A 16,855-nucleotide genomic window follows, 5' to 3' on the forward strand; every position below is an offset into this window, starting at 1 on the left:
GAGATCATGAGAGTGGGATACAATAGGACTGGTGGCTCTGTAAGAAAAGAATGCTTCTCTCCTCCTGTCTCCATCTCCCTCTCTCCCTGTCTGTGTACCAAGGAAAGGCCACGTGAGCACACAGTTAGAAGGCAGCCATCTGTAAGTCAGGATGACATCTCTCACCTGAACCAAACCATACTTGGCACTTGATTTTGGACTTCCAGCCTCCAGAACTGTGAGAAAATATGTCTGTTTTTTAAGCTGGTGTTTTGTAATGACAACCAGAGCTGACTAAGACAGGTCCACACCAGGGACACTGGTTTCTTCACAAAAGTTTGTTATGATCCCTAGTGATGCTTTCTAATCTAAGCCTTAATGTTTTTACCTCCAAGTACCCAGTGGACTTATGAAAATTCAGTAGTGTCTTCTATGCAAACCAGCTCCCTCTGCTCACGACTCTCATTCTGTCAGTGACACTACTATTCGCTCAGGTATCAGAGCTTGAATATGTGGTTATGTTTGTCTTATCTCTCAGAAGCCCCCACAATGAATTTTCTTCCATCAAATGTTCTGTAGTCTTTTTGTACTGATAGGCATGGAAGTCGAGGTATGTTATTGTATTTCATCAATTCTAAGGGGCACCACCATTTCATATATCACTAAGGAAGTAAAAAACACTGAGAATTAAGCTATAATGCAATATAAATTATAAAATGCATCCCAATTACAAAGATGTTGAAATATGAGAAATTTGCTTCGTGGAATCAGTAAAATGATTCAAGTAGAGAGATCAAGGACACTACACTACACTGTATAGAGCATGATACCTATATCAATCAGCAGGAAACTGATGATCCACCAAATTAGGATAATGTGAAGAGGGTTTATTTATGAAGCAGTTAATTATGAAGATGTGGGTGGGTCACAGCAACGACACAGCTACTTCCACTCCTGGGGCCATATTGATGAGAGAAGTGAAGAGTTAGCAGGATTGGGAAGGAGAGTGAGTCATGTGGGTAAGGTTGTACTGAGAGAAGTTTCTTCAGTGGACAGACACAGCAGAGATAAATTGCCCTTGCAAGGAGGGAGCCCGGAGGTAAGAGTTCCTATATAACTTGGCTCCCTCTAATCTTCTGCTAGAGCCTCCCGTTGGCTGAAGCCTTTAGAAAGCCAGACAAGAGGGCAAGAGAACTGGGGTGATGTCATCCATGCATTTAAGTCTGCCTTGGAAAAGAGCAGGGTGGAGGAGGATAAAAAATAGATATGTAGATGCAAAAGGAGATACCTTATAAAATCCCATGTGTATAGTGAAAAGAAAACATATGTGTTTATATACAAACATGCTTACATTTTTGCTCTGGAGGAAAACAAAACTGCTAACAATGTACTGTATGGTATGGGAACATGGAATTTGGGGGACAAAGACTGGAGACTTTTATTCTTCACATGTTTCATTCTTTCAGATGTTTCTGGGCTGTGTGAGATTTTTATAATAAATATTTTTTTTAAAGATTTTATTTATTTTAGAGAGAGAGAGAGAGCATGGAGGGGGGCAAAGGGAGAGAGAGAAGCTGACTCCCTGCTGAGCAGTGCTCCATCCCAGGACCTTGAGATCATGACCTGAGCCAGAGGCAGACACCTAACTGACTGAGCCACCCAGGAGGCCCTTTATTGTTTTATAATTTAAAAAAAAAGTAGCCCTGTAGTTAAACCTTTCTCTCCATTTCTATTGCCATAATCCTAGTCTAGAAGTTAATACCCTTATGCCAGTTATAAGTATTGTCTCCATCATACAGTTTTCTCTTTCTTTTCTTTTTTTGAGTATGGTTGGCACATGTTATTTTAGTTTCAGGTGTATAACATAGTGATCAGCTTCTCTATACATTATGCTGGGCTCACAAGTGTAGTCCCCAACTATCACCGCACATTATGACAATATCATTGACTGTATTCCTGTGCTGTGCCTTTAATTCCTGTGACTTATTTATTCTGTAACTGGAAGCTTCTATCTCCCCTTTACCTGCACCCATTTTGCCCATCCTCTCACCCTCCTCCCTTCTGGCATCCATCAGTTCTCTGTATTTATAGGTCTGATTCTCCCTTTTGTTTGTTCCTTTTGTTTTTTAGATTCCATATGTAAGTGAAATCATATCATATTTGTCTTTCTCTGTTTGACTTACCTCACTTAGCTTAATAATACCGTCTAGGTCCATCTATGTTGTGGCAGATAGCAAGAGCTCATCTTTTTTTGTGGCGGAGTAATATTCCATTGTGTGTGTGTCACAAATCTTTATCCATTTATCTATTGATGGACTTTTGGGTTGCTTCGATATCTTGGCTATTGTAAATAATGCTTCAGTAAACATAGGAGTTCATATATCTTCTCGAATTTGTGTTTTCATTTTCTTTGCATAAATACATATAATTTATTTTCTTTATTCTTGAGTATGACTGCCAAAATTATGTTTCCTCATTCACTCATTAATTAGAATGTTATTATTGAGCAGCTAGTATATGCTGGGTTTTATTACAGAAACAGAGGCTCCTCTGATTAAATAAAGGGAGACACATTCTCTGCCTCATACAGTCCAGTTCAAAAGATGGATGCTCATTTTTTCAAATCACATCAACAAATGAACAATTTTAACCTTGATGATGACAAGGGAAACATTCGACAGGGAGTGATAATCAAACAAAATCTGGAGGATGAGTAGGATTTACTCAGGAAATTTGAGGAAAGATTATTTTTCCAAGTAGAGGGAAGAGCATATACAATGCTCTGTGGTATAAGTACTGTTGGCTTATTGAAAAAAAAAAAAAAAGCAAACAAGCTGTGTGGCTTAAGCATAGACTTGACAAGGAGCTTGCTGAGTGTTCCGTGGTTGATGTCATGAGGGGCCAGTCCATGTAGGCTTTTATAGTCAATTCTAAGGATTTTTCTATTTATCTCAAAATCAATGGAAATCCTTTGAAATATTTTTCTTAAACCCAACTTTTATTATATTTGTGGTTCAGCATAGGCTCCCTCAATCTTACTAGATAACATCTATAGTTACACTTTCCAATTATCTATAATCTGGCTTTACAGACATATGGAAATAGATGGCTCACTGGTCTCCCATAAGCCTTTATCTTCGTTCAGTACCTATTGAGAACCCACTATGTGGCAGGTACTGTTCTAGGCACTTAAGATAAATCAGTGAGCAAAATAAAGGTCTCTGCTCTCAAAAGAAAAAAAAGATCTCTGCTCTCACGGGACTTGCATTGTAACCACACTTGAGTCAGTTTGATGTGCATACTGTTCAATAAAAATGCTACAATTACCTATGCAATTTGAGAATGTGAAGGTCCCAAAAATGACCTTAAAGGATTCTAGTCCTATTAGACAGGAATTTTGTTGTCGATAACTAAGTTCTGCTATAGCTGGCTTATGAAAAGGGAGAAGGATTAATTATAAGAAAAGTGGGGCATCTTCTAGAACCAAGAATGGTCTTTCTCTTCCTCTTGTCTTTGCTATATTGCTTGTCTGCTTGATTCCTTGTGCACAGCTCTTAGGGTTTACAGCTCCTGTATCAAATTCATGAGGGCAGGGGCAGTTCTCATTTTTGGTTCAGGTGCCCAAACCTGGGACCAAAAATTGTGGTAAAAGCGGATGGGCTGGTACTGTGGAAACAGTTTCTCTCTCTGTTACCTTGCACACTGGAGAGGGCAGCGAGGGGCAGGAAGAAGGGGAAATCTTTGGAAAACGAGAATTGGGAAATGGTTTAGCAGGTACATATGCATCTCCTATACTAACATGGCCACTTCTTTAGATGTGGTCTAGAGAGGGACAGGAATTCACTAAGATGACAGAGTAGAGCTGCGTGTTCTCTTTTCAGTCTTCCTCATTTTGTCCCTATCCTGAAATTCCTTTTATAATCTTCACTATTACTTTAGAGGTCTGTCCCTTCAACATTTTAGGATCTCCTTTACCTTCTCTGAAGTTTTGGAAGCCTTAAATTTTGCATTGTACAATTTTGCACACTTCAAGTCATGTTACATAAGTTTATTTTCCAGATCTTTTGTTGACCATTCTCTTTGGTTACATTTAGTATCACAGACTGAACCTTCTCCACTTCTGTATAGTCTTAGGACATGCTACAATCTGCAAGAGTAAGACTGACTTTTATAGTATTCATTGGTTGCATTGTAGGTTGATTCCAAATGATACCCACTGCTGTACCTTAACTTTACTAGTAATGTGTGCATAATATTATAAAACACATAGTTTCAGTGAATTTGTGTGGACAGCACAACTATTTCTGGAGTCAGATACTTTTGGTTCCACTCTCTTGCCTGTGCGATCTTGCGCAAGTTACTTATCTCTCTATCATTACCTATTTCAAAAGATTATTTGCAGAGACTGAGAAAATACCTCCATGTATTCCTTCCTTTAACAAATACATAAGTGCCAACTGTGTACTGGGTACTCTCTAAAGTCCCAGGGATTCGGCAATAAATAAAAACACACAAAAGTTCCTGACTAAATGTTCCTTGCATGTAACTTTGTCCATAATGCAATCTCAACAAGCAAAGCTTTCCTATTCCCCTCTAGAAAGGTTGTCTGTAGCTACATTATCCTATTCCTTAATATTTTTGAAGAATAGAACCTTTAAAAACCTGAGAGTCTTGTCTTTTTTCTGATCTTGGTCACCTTTTCTTTGTATTTCATGTGTATAGAGTAAACTCACATTCATAGGATATCATCTAGGTGTCCTCCATCTTCCCACTTATTTCTGCATTTATTTCCTTAAAATTAACTTTGAGCTCATAAATGGTATATCTTTGTTGAAGAAATTTTAAAATGCAAAGGAAGTCGAAAAAGAAAACAAAAATTTATCTGTTGTTTCACCATGAAGACCTGCTACTCTATTGAGATGCTACTCCTGGTGTTTGGTGTGTTTTTTCCTCATCTTTTGAACTGCATTCATATTGGCCCCATATTACCATGATTTTGTCTCTGCTATGCCTGTGTTTTAAAATGCCATTAACATTTCTTAAATATTTAGGTTTTGGTAACGATGGACTCTATGTCTGCACAAACACATTCTCAGTGCATTGACCTGTCTCTGACTTCTTGAGAATCAACAGCTCTTTGTATTTGTATTATGTTTAGTATTTGAGATCTGAACAGATACTGATAATTTGATTAACACACACAGAATGAAACACAGATCTTTCTCTTTACAATGGGAAAGCAGGAAATGACTTATGAATACAAGTCTAGCTTATTGACTATTTAGTAATTAATGACTAGTAAATTGAGCTAAAATACTGGGTAATTTCAAATAAAAAATCACATGCATGATTGTATGTGAGTATAGCCTATAAGCTTATCCAATTCAAAACAAGTCTCATTTTGTTAACTCTCTCTATATTGAGTATAACTTATTTGGTTTTGTCCATCTGGGTACCAGCATCTTTTTATCTCCCAAATTGTCAAACCGACAGAAAATTAAAGTAAATAATATTACTATAATGAACTCTCATGAATCCATTACCAACATTTTACCTTGTATCATCTAGTCTCCCCCACTTTTGGGGGGGAGAGTATTTTCGATTAAATTCCAGGCATCACATCATTTAACTTATAAATACTTCTATATGGGTTGCTAACTTTAAGGACATTTTTTGGCATACCTATAATGTCATTATCACATCTGACAAAATAATACTTGAAATCATGTAATATTCAGTTCATGTTTAGATAGCCATGATTGTCTCAAAATGTCTATTTACAGTTGGTTTACACTTGATTGATTTGCTTATCTCATTCATTCTGAAATAGTCCCCAAATATCTCTTTATCATGCAATTAATTTATTAGAGAGAATAAGTCCTTTGTCCTGTGGAATGGCTCACATCCTGGTTTTTGCTGTTACTTCGTGGTGTGTTTATCTTGTGTTTTCTGCAAACTATGAGTTAGATCTGGAGGCATGATTAGATTGAGGTTAATTTGTACTTATATGAGTACTTCATATTTTGGTTTTGTGTATTTTCTCTTGCAAGAACTCATGAGACAATTAAGATCTGGATGTCCCAATTTTAGTGGTATCAAGATTCATCAATGCCTTCAGGTATATCAGTCTGATCTCTCCAAAATAAAGTTTCCATCAATATATCATCTGATGGTTTTAACAACAATGATGATAATAGCTCTGCTCCATTATGTTATTCAGGCTTGCAGAAGTGTTTTTCCTAATACCATCCTTCATTCTGCCTTTATTGGCTAGAATCCTGTTGTACAAGATAAATGTGTTTTTTCAACTATTTGGATATCCTGAGGTTACATAAGACAGGTAAGGTAAATGTTTTACTTCCTTCCATCTATCTATTTGTGAGTGTCTTTAGTCTCCAATGATGTCCATTGAGTTATTATTGAGTATTATGAACTCAAAGATATTTATGTATTTGATGTTTATCAATATAATACACTTAATATCTTTCTCGATAATCAAGTTGTCCTGCTGTGAATCAGTAGAAACCCATTAGAGTTGGCTTCTGCGGGCAACAGGGTCTTAACTCTAATAATCAGGTAACGTCTGAAAAATTTAGGTATCAATATTTAATTGCACTCATGGAGGAATTATACTCACGGAGGCTTTTTGACCCAGGAGTTCTGTGACGATTACAAAAGTATCAATTGAGAATGGCTAATGCCCTGTTTTGGAATGAGACAACAGGCTATAAAGTGGGTTCTAATTCTCATTCCCTGATTCTTCCTCAGTAAGGAATTGCTGATAACCTTAATCAGTACGACTAAGGGAAGGGTTATGATTTTTTTTAAGATTTTATTTATTTATTTGACAGAGATCACAAGTAGGCAGAGAGAGAGAGAGATAGAGAAGCAGGCTCCCCACGGAGCAGAGAGCCCGATGTGGGGCTCGATCCCAGGACCCTGAGATCACGACCTGAGCCAAAGGCAGAGGCCCAACCCACTGAGCCACCCAGGCGCCCCAAGGGTTATGATTTCATAAGGGCCCTACCTAGTCTGTGTGTCCTGTTGCTCCTCTTCTACTCATATTTAGTAATGAGGGTTTCCAGGGATATTATTGCTAAGTGTATGTTTTTACTTACGTACTGGCTAGGAATAGAATTCTTATAATTTGAGTTTTTATCAATTGTATAAAACACTTATTTCCATCTCTGGAGGTATACTGCTGCAGCTTTGTATTTCAAATCCTAATATTAAGTAAACAATATTTGTACTTTTTTGGTGGCTCCACTGCTTTCTATGTGACCAGAATTTGTTTGCATTTTTGCAACTGGAGGCAATTTTCATATCTTTTTGGTGAGAAAAATGTCTTCTACTATGAGCTTAATGTAAAGACAGGTTTTCCATGGGTTTGCTGGCAGCACTATTCTACAGCTTTCTGCCATCAATTATCTGTCATTAATTTAATCCATTTGTGATTCATAAATGCATAGATTGCAAGTTCACATAGTCTTGTACCTTCATTTATTTAAGCCATCGAGGTATATATGATTTCACTATAAAATTAACTCACTTCATCTGAAAACCCATTTCTAATCATTTTTTTTCTCTTAACCTGAAAATGGTCAAGACCAGGGGTCAAAAAACTGGAGCCCATGGGCCGAACCACCCAGCTACTAGCTGACTTTGTTAACAAAAAAAAAAAAAAAAAAAAAAAAAAGTTATATTGGAATACAGTTGTATTCATCCCTTTACATATTATTTGTGGCTGCTTTGATGCTACAAGGGGAAAGTCAAGCATTTGTGACAGAGTATATATGGCCTGCAATTCTGAGAATATCTACTATCTGGACAGAGAAAGTTTCTAATCCCTGCTCAAGACTAGTGAAATTTGCTCTGTATATGTTCGTAACAACACTTTTCTCAGGAAGCTGCTATGGAAATATCACTGAATAAGGAAAAGAGAAATTATTTTCTTCAAATACAATCCTTGCAGTGTTGGTTAGGAAGAAAGGATACTTTCTGTTTTGTTTATTCCCATTTCATAGTAGTAGATCAATAAATATTGGTTGAGTGGGTGAATATATGGATGGATTATAGTTTAATGTCTTTAGTAAATGCAAGAAATCTATATTAGATTCCTATTTCTATAGCTTAGTGATTGTATGACTATTATAGAAGACTACAAAATTGAACACAAACTAAGCAGCCTAACACATACTAATATTTTGTACATAAGTCTTTCTGATATCACTTATTAAACACTAACTTATAATGAAGAACAGTTGAGGTTAGGTATCCATTTTACTTGTTTTTGTTTCTGGTGAAAAGTTGCTTTTCTGAAACATTACTTGCATCTCTAATCATGAAGAAAAAGTCTATTTTTCATAACCCATTTTGTGAATTCTACAGGAGAGTTTATGAATCGATTCCCACTCTTTCTCCTTGATAGACATTACAGTTAATAAGGTTGATGCTTGTTTTGAGATCCGTGAGATTTATATATATACATATAATCTCATATAAGCACAAAGAGCCATTGGTTATTTGCCTCTGACAGTTCAAAGGATTAAGGCGAATTCAAGGATCTGAATCCTAGAACTTGGGTAGCTTAGTTCATTCAAAGTAGCACTTCTGAATTTTCCTAAGGAACTTTCCTATGAAGTTAGTTATCAAGAGAATAGCTTCATTTCCTGTGAAGTTGTTGTTGTTTTTAATCTCCACAATGAAAACATTTTTGGAAACATATTGTTTCACGTATTTTGTTCAATTTACCTTTGTTTCAACTGACTCATTCTGCACTTTCTGCGAGAATTCATCAGTTTATTTTCAGTGAAATCTGATTCAGGGCTTGCCTGATGAAACTTGGATTTAAGTCATGGCTCAGTTCACCATCTTCAGCCAAAAAAACCTATGGTATATCTTCACATGGATGTGTCTTCAGTGTTTGTAGTGTTTAATAGGTGTCACTCAAATCTGATCCTATAGGTGGCGTGTAATTAGCTTGGTGGTGACAGCCTTTGATCAGCTTGTTCACAACTTAACCCCTACTTAACTGACTTGTGTCTTTTAGGAGATGTTTCTGTGTTTTTAAAACTCTTTCCAGTTCCTATTAATTTGCAACCAGGTAGTGTGATAGACCTCAGTATTTACCCTGTGTGAAGTTCACAGTTCTAACGTATATACTGTACAATGTAGAGACTAGAAGTACCCAGGTTTTGAAGATTTGTGACATTAGATTAGTCATTTGACCTTTTTAGTTTCAGTTGCCTCACCTGTAAAGTAGGGTGTACAATAGTAACAAACTCATACAGTGCGAGGCTAAAAATAAGTTAATAAAGTAGAGAAAGTCACTTGACACATTTCTTGGCACATAGAAATCACTTGATAAGTATTAGTTATTATTATTATTACTAAGGTACGCAAATATTTATTGCCTATTTACAAACTGCGATCTTTGTCCTCTCATCCAAAATGTACCTCAGTTATTTCTACAGGTTTTCACATAAGGATTTCTCACAAGTCATCACAACCAAGCCTGATTGTCTGGCCGCTGTATTCACTACACACTATCCACCTTGATCTTTCCTTCTGTTCTTCCTGTTTTTCTTATTTATATATTTTTTAAGTTTTTATTTATTTATTTGAGAGAGAGAGCGAGAGAACACAAGGGGAGAGTGAGAGAGAGAAGCAGACTCCCCACTGAGCAGGGAGCCCAACATGAGGCTCAATCCCGAGACCCTGGAATCATGACCTGAGCTGAAGGCAACTGCTTAACTGACTAAGCCACTGTTTTCTATTTTTCAGATGTCCCTGTTTTATGTTTTTTAATCCACTGCTAGAAAAGCCACATAGAGAACTTCACATGTCTGTGTCAAGCATTGTCATCTCAGGAGACTCCCATAGAATGAAATCTATAAGATGTCCATGAATTGTTGGGTTCTATGCTGGGTACTTTGTGGAGGGAGATTAATTCTGACATACATTTTTAAATTTTAATTCCAGTGTAGTTAACATACAGTGTTATATTAGTTTTAGGTGTATGATACAGTGATTCAACACTTCTTTACATTACTCAATGCTCATTATGATAAGTGTACTCTTTAGTCCCCATCACCTATTTCAGACATCCCCTCACCCACCCCCTCTCTGGTAACCAGAAGTTTGTTCTCTATAGTTAAGAGTCTCTTTGTTGGTTTATCTATTTCTCTTTTTTTCCCCTTTGCCCATTTGTTTCATTTTGTTAAGTTTTTGTTTAAATTCCAATTAGTTAATGTACACTGTAATATTAGTTTCAGGTGTACAATATAGTGATTCAACGCTTCCATACACCACCTGGTGCTCATCATGACAAGTGCCCTCCTTCATCCCCATCCCCTATTTAACACCCCCACCCAACTGTCTTCTGGTAATCATCAGTTTGTTCTCTAGAGTTAAGAGTCTGTTTCTCGGTTTGCCTCTCTCTGTCTACCCCCCTTTGCTCATTTGCTTTGTTTCTTAAATTCCACATATGAAATTAAATCATATGGTATTTGTCTTTTTCTTACTGACTTATTTCACTTAGCATTATACTCTCTAGCTCCTGCCATGTCGTTGCAATGGCAAGAGTTCATTCTTTTTGTTGGCTGAGTAATATTACATTGAGTATATACACCACCTCTTCTTTATGCATTCATCAGTCGATGGATACATGGGCTGTTTCCATAATTTGGCTATTGTAGATAATGCTGCTATAAACATCAGGGTGCACGTATCCCTTTGAATCAATATTTTTGTGTCCTTTGGTTAAGTACTTAGTAATGTAATTACTGGATTGTAGGGTAGTTCTTTTTTTTTTTTTTTAAAGATTTAATTTATTTGACAGTGAGAGAGAGAAAGCACAAGCTGGGGGAGAGGCAAAGAGAGAGGGAGAAGCAGGCTCCCTGCTAAGCAGGGAGCCCAATGAGAGGCTCCATCCCAGGATGCGGGGATCATGACCTCTGAGCCAAAGGGAGATGCTTGACCCACTGAGCCACCCAGATGCCCCTGAGTTGATATCCATCTTTTCATTTATTTTTTACAACTGTTTTGAGGCACCTGGGTGGCTCATTCGGTTAAGCATCTGACCCTTGGTTTTGGCTCAGGTCATCATCTTTCTTGCCCTTGTGAGATCAAGCCCTGAGTTGAGCTCCATTCCGAGTGCAGAGTCTGCTTCGGATATCTCCCTCCACCTCAGCTCCTCCCCACACTCACTCACACTCTCTCTCTCTCTAAAATAAATAAAATATTAGAAAAATTTATATTTTCACCACATATGTAAAGTGTTTATAAATAATACAAAGTATTGGGACGCCTGGGTGGCTCAGTTGGTTAAGCGGCTGCCTTCGGCTCAGGTCATGATCCCAGTGTTCTGGGATCGAGTCCCACATCGGGCTCCTTGCTCGGCGGGGAGCCTGCTTCTCCCTCTGCCTCTGCCTACCACTCTGTCTGCCTGTGCTCATGCTCTCTCTCTCTCTCTCTCTCTCTAACAAATAGATAAATAAAATCTTAAAAAAAATAATAATAATACAAAGTATTGTTTCATATTTTCAAAATGTACAACAATGTCCTACATTACACATTACTTTGTGCATTTTTAAAAGTACTTATCCTGGTTAAAGTATAGGTAGATGACATATAGATAGAGAAATAGATATAGACCTACTTCATTCTTTTTAACTATAATCAACTGTGGATAATATTTATGTCACTGTCTCCTTGTAGAAGATTTAAAACCATCAGGTGTTAATTTCTGAAATTAATATGTAAATTTAATGCAATTATAATTAGGATCCCAACAGATTTATTTTGGGTAATTTATGGAATGATCTTAAGCTTATATGATTACATATGCTCTAAAATTGCCAATAAAAATATAAAGGTGAAAATAATTTCCTTAATACGTACAAGAACATGATAGAGAGTAAAATGAAATAGGTTTTGGTAAAGAAATAGAAAAACATGTCATTAGAACATACTAAGAGTACAGAGATGTATATTAGTATCTATGAGATTTTAATATATGACAGTTGTAAGTAGTTCAATTCTGTCAGAAAAGAATTGTTTAACAGTCCTTGTACAATTGGCAAGCCATCTGGAAGATAAAGGTAGTGGGTTTTCATCTTATACCCCAGAATAAATTCCAGTTACATATGTAATTAATCCATAAAATCTTGTAAGAAAATAAATGAAATTAAATGTATAATTTGGGATTCATGAAAACTTCTTAACTAAGACTGGAAACCCAAAGGCTATGAAACAAAAGATAAACATATTTGACAATACAATTAGAAATTTTTGTTGCAGAAATGCCACAAACAAAATTCACAGACAAATGATAGATAAATAAAACACAGTAATGGGGTGCCTGGGTGGCTCAGTTGGTTAAGTGTCCAACTCTTGATTTTGGCTCAGGTCATGATTTCGGGGTCCTAAGATTGAGCCCCGTGTCAGGCTCCGCACTGAGCAGGGAGTCTGCTTGAGGATTCTCTCTCCCCCTCTCCCCCCACTCATTCTTTTCTCTCTCTCTCTCAAATAAATAAATCTTTAGAAAAATAAATAAAGCACTAAAATATACAGAGAGCTTTTACAAAGTAATATGGAAAAGAGAATACAAAAGGAAAATGGGTTAAAAAATGATTAACAGACACTTCACAAAAGAACAAATCCTATGGCCAACACGTACATGAAAAGATGATCAATTTTACTTATAGTTAGAAAATCTAAATTAAAGTAACAATTAAAAAAATAAAGTAATGGGGCGCCTGGGTGGCTCAGTGGGTTAAAGCCTCTGCCTTCAGCTCAGGTCATGATCTCAGGGTCCTGGGATCAAGCCCCGCATCAGGCTCTCTGCTCATCAGGGAGCCTGCTTCTCCTCTCTCTCTGCCTGCCTTCTGCCTACTTGTGATCTCTGTTTGTCAAATAAATAAATAAAATCTTTTTTTTTTTTTTAAAGATTTTATTTGTTTGACAGAGAGAGATCACAAGTAGACCGAGAGGCAGGCAGAGAGAGAGAGAGAGAGAGAGAGAGAGAGAGGGAAGCAGGCTCCCTGCTGAGCAGAGAGCCCGACGCGGGACTCGATCCCAGGACCCCGAGATCACGACCTGAGCTGAAGGCAGCGGCTTAACCCACTGAGCCACCCAGGCGCCCCTAAATAAAATCTTTTAAAAAAATAAAGTAACAATTAAATATCATTTTGTATCCATTAGGTGGATAATATTAGAAAGATTGCCCATTGATAGTAGAGATATGAAACATTGCAAATTTTTAATTTTTTTAAAAGATTTTATTGAGTAGAGAGAGAAAAAGAGAATGCACAAGTAGAGTGAGGGGCAGAGGGAGAAGCAGATTCCCCACTGAGCAGAGAGCTTGATGTGGGGTTCAGTCCCAGGACTCTGGGACTATGACCTGAGCCAAAGGCAGACACCCAACTGACTGAGCCACCCAGGTGCCCTGTTCTGTTGATTTATATTTATAATTGCATTTATACTTGCTTTTATATATACTTATATTTATATTATTTATATGTCTCCTTTTACTCAATCCCACTATTGTATAAGGGCATAGGGTGTAATAGAGTGTTCCTTTTTAGTATTGGTCACAAAAAAAGCCTGAAAACGAAGTAAATGCCCATTAATAGAAGAATGATCAAATAAAGTATAAAACATCCATATGATGGGATAGTTTATATTCAGTAAAAACACTGAAATAAAGCTGTCTGATTATACCTCGTCACATAAATCTCTCATAAGACTTTCTCCATCTTCTACCATTTACAAAGCAAAAGTATATAAATGGAGATAAATTGGTGTGTGTGTGTGTGCGCGTGTGTGTGTGCGCGAGTGTGTGTGTGTGTGTGTGTGTGTGTGTGTGTGTGTGTGTGTTGGAAGGCAGGCAGAGGTGTTCTATAGTAGCAGCAACTAAACTCAAATCTGGACTAAGGCTGTGAAATCTCACCTGTGGAGCCAAAGTGGATATTGTCTGCTCAAGTGTGGTTCCTTGGAAGTGGTTTTATCCAAGAAGTTTCAAATTATTAGGCATAACCATGAGAATCCCATCAGATAATATTAGCAGCTATCACACAGGAATCAAGAATCTGGTTCTCAAGGAAAAGGTCTTCAGGGTTTCTATAACCGATGGGGAATTTGACTGTCAGAAAATAAGGCAGGAATAGAGACCGGATTAGCTAGGTACAGATAAGTACAAGTTACCGCTAGGTGTATCGACAATTGTTGAGGGTCCTCTCTGGGCATATTAGATGATGGAATAGAATTTGAAATTCTACCTATTACTTGGGTGTAGGTTTCTAACGTTTCCCATATGGACAGATTGATTTTAGGAGAGCCTCAATTGAGAATGTCTAGAGAAGGCACCTAAGACAACCAGATAAAATAATATGAGGGTAGGTTGAAGTTGAGCAAGGCGGAGGAGAAAATTAACTAGATACAAAGAAGATACTGCTTCTTCAGTACTAGTGAACAGCTTCCAACAATAGGCCTTGATTTTTTTATATTTAAAGCGTATTTGTATTGGGGAGTTTTTAATTTGGGGGGAACATTGTATCCATTTTCGCTTTCACATGTTTGTGTTCAACTTCCTTTACAGTATACAGTTAACAAGGCTTCTGGGCTATGGCATACTAATTGGTCAGTATCCCCATACTTTCATGTTGAAAACTAGTACAATTTTATAAATCAATAACCAACCAATTCATAAGGTTATTATGGTTTTCTCTTTGTCCTAAGGAACCTAAGTATACTGTATGTGTAAATTATGTACTTCAAATCTTGGACAGACTGTCATATAAGAAGTGTTTAAGAGAATTAACTTATGAGAAAAAAATTCAACTTCAACAGGAATCAAATAGCAAAGCACAAAAATTAAAATAATAGTTGCATTACCCTTTTTATCACTTACACTTTTTCTGTCTACTTTTATAGCAACTGTGCCTGCTTTTGTCTGGCTGCTAACAAAAATGGGCATTTATACAAAATACCAGGTTCTATGAATATAATGTTGCTCAAGGGAACTTACGCGCTGCTCGCTTTGTATTCCTGATAACCTAAATTTTCTTGATGGTGGCGAGGCACTGAAATGCTTTCGAAAAGGGAAACACATGAGAGGTAGAAAGTTGGATTATTTCAGCTTTTGGGGTAGTACTCAAGCCCTTACACATTTCCAGAGGAGATTAGTTACAGATGCTGAAGAAGGAAATGCATGTGTAGAGATGCCCTCTGACTGAGATCTACAGGAATAAGAAATTTGGAAGTGCAAACATTTTTAACTTTAATTTCTTTGAACTTTTAATTTGAGGAGATTTCATTTTTGTTCTTTAATTTCTCTCTGGGAAAGAAATAATTGAGGGGGGTTCAGAGTATTCAAATTTGGGGCATCCTTCATGTTGTAATTATTTGGGCTAATTGCATAATCTCTGGTGAGTTATATTAAACAATGCAGATAGGCATAATTTGAAATGGAAAATAGAATAAAGATAAAATATTCTGCCTAGGGTACAATGTAGCCTTGAAGTTAATTTTATTAATGTCTTATTCTGACCCACTTTGTAGTCTGCTGAGGACAAAAATTTGAACTGTCTTCACAGCTAATCTCAAAGATACATAAAATAGAAGTGGTTGATGCTAGAGATGCAGGAGTAGGGCTACCTCGTCAGGGCTGGAGCAGTACTGCCCTGCTGTATTACTAGCTTACTTTCCCAAGGAAAATGGCCACACCATATGCTTCATTACTAAGCTCAAGGGGTTAAGACAGTGGTTTTCATCCCTAGCTGTGCATTAGAATTATCTGGGGAGTGTTTAAAATGCTTAAACTTTGTCCTAGAGCAATTAAATCAGAAATCTCAGAGGTTAAGGTCTAGTATTATTAAAAAGCCCCTGGGTGTTTCTGGTATGCATTCATCTTGGGTTGAGTTACCCATGAAACAGACTCTGTGACAGAGATTTGCTTATGAGGAAGTTTATTGGTAAGAACTCTCAGCCACAATCACCTGTAAGACAGTAAAGAAGGATTGGGCAGATGAAGTTGAACTTCAGCTGCTGTAACAAAGCTCTCTGCCATAGTCAATGCCACAGGGAGGTCTGGATCTGGGATGGCCCTCCATATTTGTCTCAAATTGAGGCACAGTAGCTGAATACCTTTACACCTTACCCTTACACCTTACGCTTACACCTTACCTACTTACACCAACCTTACACCTACCCCACTTTGGATTTGGGTTGCCCTCAGGGAATGGGTGTAACCTTGGGAATGAAAACTCCTTCCCAGTGAAAGGAATTACAAGGACATACTCAGCTCTAAGCTGTCAGCAGCCAGCACTACACATGTAGTCAGATTCTAGAGCCCATAGCACTTCCCAGAATGATGAAATAGTGGAGTTAACCTTTCTGGGCCCATTCTAAAATCCATTGCCCCGGCCTCCCCAGCAGAATAAAAGATATGTGTCTGACTGGTGAAGATGAGGAGGAAGATCTCGTCTCAATACCCAGTGGGACTGTGTTAATCAGTAATGGAGTCATGGGGGAAAGTCAGGCATTGTGGGCATGTCTGTGTCTCCTCTCTTACCTTAAATGTGGATGCTCTTAAAAAGTGTGTGTAAGAATTGGCAGGGTCATCAAAGAGAATATAAAGACAGGCAACTAATATTTGATATCTTAAATTCATCTGCGTTTGTCTATTACTTTTCTGGCAGTATATCTATACTGGCTAGTTATGATGTGCTAATTCGTTACTCTATTCATCAACTTGTCTGTGATATTATAGTTGGTTACGGTGTGGCAGCAAATGGACCCAGACATATAATAGCTCAAAAGATAGTTTGTATCTCATTTATTAATAGTCTTAAGTAGAGATTCCAGTTTACTGGTT

This window comes from Lutra lutra, chromosome X (genome assembly GCF_902655055.1).
Source record: "Lutra lutra chromosome X, mLutLut1.2, whole genome shotgun sequence".
Classification (NCBI taxonomy): Eukaryota; Metazoa; Chordata; class Mammalia; order Carnivora; family Mustelidae; genus Lutra; species Lutra lutra.